The sequence below is a fragment of the Siphateles boraxobius genome, unplaced genomic scaffold, assembly GCF_051911475.1.
Source record: "Siphateles boraxobius isolate OS27281-9 unplaced genomic scaffold, OSU_SipBor_1 130, whole genome shotgun sequence".
NCBI classification, from domain to species: domain Eukaryota; kingdom Metazoa; phylum Chordata; class Actinopteri; order Cypriniformes; family Leuciscidae; genus Siphateles; species Siphateles boraxobius.
Genome location: NW_027508734.1, coordinates 15132373 through 15141124, shown reverse-complemented (window position 1 = coordinate 15141124; position 8752 = coordinate 15132373). Strand labels below are relative to the sequence as shown.

At 36.8% G+C, this 8752-nt stretch overlaps 1 long non-coding RNA gene and 4 other non-coding genes across 5 annotated transcripts; 2 read left to right on the top strand and 3 right to left on the bottom strand.

The window, feature by feature from the left end:
• Positions 1 to 1262: 1262 nt before the first annotated feature.
• On the bottom strand, positions 1263 to 7806 carry LOC143736580 (uncharacterized). Its single transcript, XR_013203494.1, has 4 exons — positions 7594 to 7806; positions 7146 to 7230; positions 6313 to 6448; positions 1263 to 2540 (listed from the first exon to the last, which is right to left on the bottom strand). It is a non-coding gene; the product is annotated as an uncharacterized LOC143736580 (long non-coding RNA).
• On the bottom strand, positions 2821 to 2893 carry trnak-cuu (transfer RNA lysine (anticodon CUU)). The gene has a single exon. It is a non-coding gene; the product is annotated as a tRNA-Lys (tRNA).
• trnan-guu (transfer RNA asparagine (anticodon GUU)) lies at positions 3784 to 3857 on the top strand. The gene has a single exon. It is a non-coding gene; the product is annotated as a tRNA-Asn (tRNA).
• On the bottom strand, positions 4945 to 5018 carry trnan-guu (transfer RNA asparagine (anticodon GUU)). The gene has a single exon. It is a non-coding gene; the product is annotated as a tRNA-Asn (tRNA).
• Positions 7807 to 7865: 59 nt separating the features above from the next.
• On the top strand, positions 7866 to 7938 carry trnak-cuu (transfer RNA lysine (anticodon CUU)). Its single transcript has one exon. It is a non-coding gene; the product is annotated as a tRNA-Lys (tRNA).
• Positions 7939 to 8752: the final 814 nt, after the last annotated feature.

Below are 8752 nucleotides of genomic sequence, written 5' to 3'. Positions count from 1 at the left end.
AGTACACTTAGGATGTCAAGTCAAGGCATGTCCGAATCCACTTTTGCTAATTTAACGACGGGAAAAATGGTCCGCATGGTCTAAAAGGGTTTTCCCTATTTTCTTAATGAGTAATGGGTGTGTTTTGGGCGTAACGTGCAAAAAACAATCAGAGTGTAATTTCCCATTACCTTTAAAAGCCAGTTGCGGGCCTACCATGGCGAGTGGATTGCAATTTACATGGTGGAATTTGCTAGCGTAAAGACTGAACGCGCGTCTCCAGAGCGCAAACGGATCTGCTCGTGCGCGATCTGCTCGTACACAATAATAATTTTTACATTGTATAATGGCAACGCGCCAACAATGCACCCGAACACACCTCGTTTTCAGACCAGCATGCCCATGGGCGCAAATGCATTTGCTATTTAAACAACGTGGCGGAGGACGTAAAAATGCTAGCTGCGTCGGGCTGAAACTAGCAGAAAACCCCTGTGTCGCGCCTGGCGCTGCATTGTACCGGTAGTTTGATAGGGCCCTTAAAGTGGTTTTCCTTCATCTGCCATCAGTCCCTCCGCTCACCATCGGTGTCGCCAATCTGTTCCGTCTCTAAAATGTTTGGGTCAGAGTTTGCATGCAGGTGCGCAAATTTTCCGGTCAAGCTTGTTTTATTTAAATCACAACTTCTGTGTCGGAAGTGGCGTACACCTCTTTCAGGGCCTGTTTTGTGCGTACGCAACGGTTATAAATGAGGCCCCTGGTCTCTTGCATCTTTTCCACCAGACCAACAGAACAACGGGTCACCATGTGTCATTGTGCTTCAAACCTTTCAAGGAACAAAAACAGTACAAGGCAGGAAATGTGATGCAATGTGTAGGCCAACATATTGCACAAATGTGGAAATGACAGGAAGTGAGAGACCTATCTGAAAGTACACATAATTCCAATAAGTGATTTTATAAGACATCTACAGGTTTAAACCTTTGAGAAAAGTTTAAGAATAAAATAACTCAGATTTTTTATGTAACGAACACCTTTTGTTAAAATGTTTGCTAATTGAGAAAGGGTCAGAAGTGAAATCTTTTTGGGCAACAAAAGATTTGCCGTTTTAACCATTATAGAACATTAAGAAAAAAGGGATCTGTTTCTAGACCTGCTTTTATGAAGATACAAAAAAAAACACTTATTTCAAATGTGAAGTTTCACCACTTTTTATACTCACAACTTTCAATGACTGACTTTTATTCAGAATTTTAAGAATCAAAAGTAAGCCAACTGAACCAGGGTTATAGTGTCATTGAGATACTATCATAGTTTTTATTATCTATCACATCAAGCATAAAGATAAAGCTGATTGCATGAAAGTCCAATAGAATATACCAAACCAAAGAAATACAAAAGATGTATGAACAAGTGCTTGACTTGTGAATATAAACATGTGATATCAGACACACATAGTCAGATACAGACTACAGCAAGTCACCAGACAGCATTTTTAAATGTCAAGCCTCAAGGTCCAACGCTCATGTCCGTTTTAAGGTTGCACCGTTTCCACTAAATTCCTCCTAGAACCTCTTCAAATAAAAGCTACTTTACAATGTTTGTCAGTTAGGGGTTACCAGCAGCCTCCGCTTAGTCAGCAAGGATACAATGACACGTCTTTATGGTTACGAGCTGAAAACTATTGAGTTTGCATGTGTAAGACTGAAAGGAGGGAAGTTGATCATTGACGAGATTACAAAATTAACATAACATTACCACAACTACATTTTTACAATATCATTAGCATAACATCAGGATTCCAAATACTGTATACTAAATAGCTCTCCTTTTTTGATTTGTTTCTTCATCATCATGTTTATTCTATTCATATATACCCTCTGCAGCGAGTACATAACAAATCTATAAACACACATATACCTTATTTAGAGCAGCGCCATGACAGATATGAAAGTGAGGGTGTGAGGGACAGATCAACCGTGTTTTCAATGGCGTCCACTGTAAAAAAAAAAGCTGTATAAAGTTCCTTATAATTTCCCACAGCTCATATTGTCTGGAGTTTTTGTTAGCAGAACAATTCAAAAACACATACAATAACAGTACAACCTGTACTCAGAGATGTATGTTTATCCCCCAAAGCCTCGCTTTCAATCCCGTTAAAAGTCAAAGATGGCACTGCTGTGAATAAGTTCTATAGCTTGAAGAACTTATTCTTCCCATTTCATTTTCTCCCTCTTTCTTTTCTCTACTTTTTCGGCAGTTACATTTCTGCACTAGCTTTTGTACAACTCTGTTTTACTCTTGAAATTCTAGCATTGCATCTTTGATACAAGAAGAAATAATTGAATAAAGTCCACAAGCAACATATAGGCTACTGTAAATTGTAATATTTTAATTAAATTACATGATTTTGTAAGGCTCTTAAAACGTGAATCTAAAAACCATGCTTTTATTTAACACCACAACTTATTCCTGGTTTCACACAAAATGTTCTGCCAGAGGCTGTTTAATCTTCTCACTCCTGCATAGTTTCAGATTATCCAGACTTCCAGAGTCAATCTTTCCTAAAGGGATAGAGACCAAAATTGAATCAAGTGGTTCCAAACCTGTTGAATTTCTATCTTTTGTGGAACATAAAAAAAAAGTATTTTGATGAATGTCTGTGACCAAACAGTTGACAGGCCTATCAATGATTTGGTTACCCATAATCATAAAAATATAATATTTTCAGAGTTCAGCAGAAGAAAGATATACATACAAGTTTAGAATAACTTTGAAGTAGGTACATGATGAAATTCATTGTTGGGTGAACTATCCCTTTAAGGATCGTAATCCAAAATGTATCGCCCAACGTGGGGCTCGAACCCACGACCCTGAGATTAAGAGTCTCATGCTCTACCGACTGAGCTAGCCGGGCTACATGCATACCGATTTTTTGTCTATTCAAAAAAAAAACGGCTTTAACCCAAAATCTTAGTATACCCTACATTTTCTATAGATTAAAATGAACAACGCGTCAAAAAACATATCAGTGTTACTCAATTGGCTGGCCACGTCCTGATCCGGACCGAGGGACATAATTGCACTATTTTACCGTTTCTACATATTAAATTAAGTAGCGCGTCAAAACAACGGAGCGGTTCACACCACAAGCACTCAGCGTTGTTTATGGAAATGAACTTTCGTAGCTATATATATAATATTTTTTTATCTAGAGCCAAAATTGCTGCTTTCAAGGCAAGTTCTTTCTGCTTCGTGCGAGTTGCTTCTGCCTCTCTCGCTAAAAACGTCCGTGAAGCGCCACATGAGCTGCAGACAACGCGGCTATTTTAACAACAGTAACGTTTGCAGAAACACGACGAGCAGCAAAATAAACACTTTAGATAAAATACAACAGAAAACGAGAATGCAACTAATACAATTATTTGTATCCGTCATACAGAAGACTGTAACTCTTTTACTAAACCAGGTTTGAGACAAGTCCCCTCCCCCACCTACATTTAGCATTAATTCATTTAGCATTTCATAATATACAATGTTAGAATTTGGAAAATTATTACAAGTTAACTTTGTTTTGTCCTCATGGTGAGAGTTTTGATTATTAGATTATGTAAATTGTTTTTAGTCGTTTATTTAGATTTACTGTTGTTTTATTGCAGCAACAATAATTTAACTATGATCTTTGTAGTATAATTATGGGAATAAAATTAATCTGTAACAAAAAACTTGGCTACTACAATTATACTATAGGAACTACTTTTTCATCAAGCCCTACTACTACCATCTTCATGACAACCTTGGGCACCTGTCTCTGTGGCGCAATCGGTTAGCGCGTTCGGCTGTTAACCGAAAGGTTGGTGGTTCGAGCCCACCCAGGGACGCAGTATCTTTTGAATAGGGAGCTTTATACCACCGCCATCTGGTGGTGTTGCACAAAACTATCATACGCCCGGCTGTATTATCGTGTCAAGGACATCTAAACAGGATGAGCCACTCCATCTATGCTGAGCAAATGGCATTCTCTGGCTTCATCTTTGACCCTACCATTTTGCCTGGACCCTCTTAAATATAAATATCATAAACGCACTTACTAAAAATAAAAAGGTAAATATAAAAAATGAAAAAATACTAAAGAAATTATTTGTTTTACAGCGAACTTGCATATCGGTAACTTTATTATTTAAATTTTACTGGGATTTTTAAGTATTTTGAAATTATATGATTCATAAATAAACATAACCCAGCGTAATTTATTTTATTTGTTGTTTGAAGCAGTGGTTTGTATTTGGATCTGCAACTAGCAAACACTGCCTGATGCAGCAGAATAACAACAAAAAATAACCACATTAAATGGAAATATTGAAGAATCTTCTTGAGCCAATATATATTTGATGCTCTGTAATCATTATCCAGAAGTATTACTTTTTTGTGAAGTGGGCTTATAAGGCACGGCTCTGTTGACCATTTTGTTCCTAATAAGCCCATTCCGCTAAGAGCTCATTTACATTTATTAATTTAAAAGGTGCTTTTATCCAAAGCAACTTACAAATAAAGATTACAAATTAATTGAACTTCATTTAAAATTGTATTTTCTGCCATCATGGTACTCAGAACACATCCATTTAATTCATGAAATCCTCATTGAAACATGGCCACTCTGACAAATTACTTGTAAGGACTTTAAGGAACTATAGGGCCTTAAAAACAAGGGAAGTCTCATAAACTTGCTACATAGATACCAAAATATTATGTTTATTAAAGACCCAATCCATATCTGTCATGCTACCGGAAGCCCATTTCAATTTCTATAAGAAAACAGAAACGCACATTTGGATGGGCTTGATTCTGTCCCTATACAGAAAGATATATGTCGTGAGTATAAACTGATTCAGCTAAGGGTCAAAACTTCAAATGGTGTCTCAAAGAAATAAAAGGTGAAATTTATTATCTAGCTTCAAAAGATGCTATCGTCCCTGGGTGGGCTCGAACCACCAACCTTTCGGTTAACAGCCGAACGCGCTAACCGATTGCGCCACAGAGACAGAGATGTCACATCTCTCACACCCAAAGCACCTCATGTGCATGTAAGCATAAGAAAAAATTAACAATAGAAAGTGTTATCACAACAGATGTGACCGTAGCCCTATTATAATTTTTATTAATGCAATTTCAATGCAAATATTTATGCAATTTCTGTAAAGCTGCTTTGAGACAATGTGTATTGTGAAAAGCGCTATACAAATAAATTTGAATTGAAATTTGAATTGAATTAAGAAACTTCTACATTAAAATTGTCTTAAATTTATGTAGCATGTTGTCATGTTCTACCATTTATGATGGCTTTGTATAATGACCACTAGATGGCAGTGCAGACTAATACATAGACAATGAAAAAAATAATAGGCAAGTTCCTAGTTTGGGGTAACACACATTTTGAGTTGTTCACATCCGGATCTGCTTACTTCGGCGGTGTCCAAACTCGGTCCTGAAGGGATACTGTCCTGCAGAGTTTAGCTCCAACTTGCCTCAACACAGGTGAACTTGATTTTACCAATTTTGATTGGTTAATTGGAAAGTTCAACTTTCAAGTTGATCAACTTTCCAATTAACCAATCAGATTGGAGGGATAAGTTTACAGTTTATGTCAAGTTTAGGCTTAGAACCAAGGTGAAGTATTTAAACATCAGTGTCATTCACCTATAATTACCCTCTGATTTTAGGGAAAAGTGATGGGTAGGGTTAGGTTTAGGGGTAGGGATTGGGTAAGGACTACATTTTGGGACAAGAATGTTGATCCAGGATCAACAAAATATGTTGATCCAGGACCATGTCTTACTTGGCAAAATCACGGTGACCCTCAACACACCTGCCTGAAAGTTTAGCTTAGTAAGACCTTGATTAGCAGGTTCAGGTTGTTTCATTGGGGTTGGAGCTGAAATCTGTAGGACAGTGCCCCCCCAGGAGCAGGACTGGACACCCTAGACTTACTAAAAGTTTGCTAGTCTACAGAAATATTGTTGTTTGTCAAATAATTACTAAGTAAACTTAGTAATTATTTTACAATGTATTGTTATTCTCCACATAATTTTGTTTTTAAATTTACTTAAATGTAACTTGAATAAATGAACATAACTACTAGAACATACATGAATGTTCTACATACAATAAAGCAAACAATAAAATAATTTTGAAAGGAACTATTATGTAATAATGCCAAAATGTCAAAAAATCATAATGGTAAATATGACCTGGACATTTGACCGTTTCTGTGAGAATGGCCCGTACAGATTATGGCATTATGTGCGAGTCATCATGTCTATAGGCTGCTACACATACCTCCTGAAAGAGGTCATACCATTTCTTCTGAGAGGGAACAGACGCGTTGCCAGCATCCGAAGGTCAATTCTCTGTGGATGCAAACCGTTGCAGTTTGGCCACTCATTGTCATAACTGACTTTGATTGGGACATTTTCTGAAAACAAGCACAAAGAAAAATCATTCTCTTCTACTTTCAGCATCCAACACCTGTAACGTCTGTGTTTTTATTATTATATTCTGTGTTTAATTATTTTATAATTAGTATGTTTGTTTTATTAGTATATGCACAACAACACATTTGTTGTAATTTATGTGTATTTGATGTAGTACAAAACCCAAAAAAATGAAATTGAGGTGTCTTGGAATCCAGTTAAAACATACTAGGCTTAAAAAAACACTTCAAAACATTTGTTGCTTCTAATTCAAGTTTTCTTCTAATTTTGGATCTCAAACGTTTTGACTTCAAGGCAATATTTGTTGTGGACAGTTTCTCCCCAATAAAATATTTTAGAGCTTGACATAACTAGATGGATCTGTATATTTGTTATAAATAATAATCAAACACTAAGAAATATCTTGATTTTTAGTTGCTTTAGCTTATTTTTAATGCTTGTTTTGTCTTATTTTAAATAATTTAAATCATCTTGATGTGCCCTTGGAAGTTTGTTAAGGCCCCTTGGTTGAGAACCATTGTTCTAACTTTTTGAAACTGCTCATATTTCATTTCATTATTTCAGAGAAGTGTGTGTTTAATTCAACCCGGAAACTCCCATATGTCCTGGTTTGATAATTAAAAAAATCTAGTCATCAATATGGAAGCTGAATATTGATATGCCCGATGAAAAACTAACCAGTTAGTTTTCATTCCATCGATCCATGGCTACTACTTCAGCCATGTAGTAGAGCCGAGCACGAACCAGAAGCTTGCTTCAAACACTGAATAAAAAATACAAAAGGTAATTGTGACTTATTATCTTGCAATTCTGACCTTTTTTCCTCAGCAATTCTTAGAGGAAAAGGGTCGTTTTTCTAAGAACTGGACTTGATATCTCACAATTCTGACAAAAGAAATCACAATTGCGAGATATAAACTCGTAATTGAGAGGGGGAAAGTCAGAATTGCGAGACGCAAACTTGCAATTTTGAGGAAAACAGTCAGAATTGTGAGATAAAAATTCGCAATAATAATTTCTAATTGTTTTATTCCGCGGCGGAAACAAGTTTACATACTGATCATCTAGCATGACTAGCGTTACATAGAAAATGAAATGCTTTGCTGTCAACTTTATTAAAACTTACATGTGTCTGTGGAAATTCGGCTGCCTCGTAAATGGCCTTACATGAACTGGAGCAACAAATAACTCGTGATTCAAAGATGACAAGTAATTAGACGAATCCATATTATGATGCTTTGCCGAGAAGACGTGTTGTGATTGAGTTGGAAATGTAAATGTCTCTCTCTGGGCAGAGAGCGATGATGCATCTCACATACGCCATACGAGACTACGCACTGGATCTATTTTTTCTGAAGTAAATAATGAAAAAAGCTCTGTTCGCTCGACATATCCTAAGCCCGGCTAGCTCAGTCGGTAGAGCATGAGACTCTTAATCTCAGGGTCGTGGGTTCGAGCCCCACGTTGGGCGAAACGTTTTCATATGCAGATTATATACGTATTGTAAATGAAAAGGTACAATATCTATGTAACCTTTAAAAACAAAACTACATGTATTTTGCGGAAGAACATTGTTTTTGGTTGTGCTACGGCTCCACGTGACTGAGGACTGAACCAAAAAAAGAGTTGCTGAAATCCTAAATCGCCCCCTAAACCCCTTATTCATCATTTGTCCACTAATACTGTTCACTTGAATGAGTGAATGAAAACTAGTAAGCGTGCATCGGTTGTAGGCTACACTCGTTATTGCGGTGCAATGTGGGATGAGTGCACAGTGCACTGACTGCACTCAATAACATCCTATGGTTTAGGACACCACTACAAATGTCTTTCCCCCCGTAGAGCACTGCGGTCACGCCATCTGTGCTTCGGAGAAGTGCGGCCGCGCCATCTACGCTTAAAAATATATCGCGCGTCTACACGAGGTTGCGTGGTAGACGAAAGGTTTATGCGCTTGGTGTCGGCAGACCTTTAAAAATATATTAATAAATTGATAATATCAAATCGTTTTCTGCAAACTCCACCAGATTCTTGTTCTACATCTCACTGACTACCAATGTTTGGATTTTCATGTTGTTATACAGTTTTATTATTTCATAATTGCTAGCCAAAGTCATGAACATTTACATTGCTATACAGTAATATTTAATGAATTCATAAAAATGTGAAATCAAATTGTTTTCTGCAAACTCCAACAGATTATTGTTCTTCATCTCACTGTCCATCACTGTGGTGATTTTCATGTTGATTTACTGTTTTATTCTTTAATAATTGCCTGCCAAAGT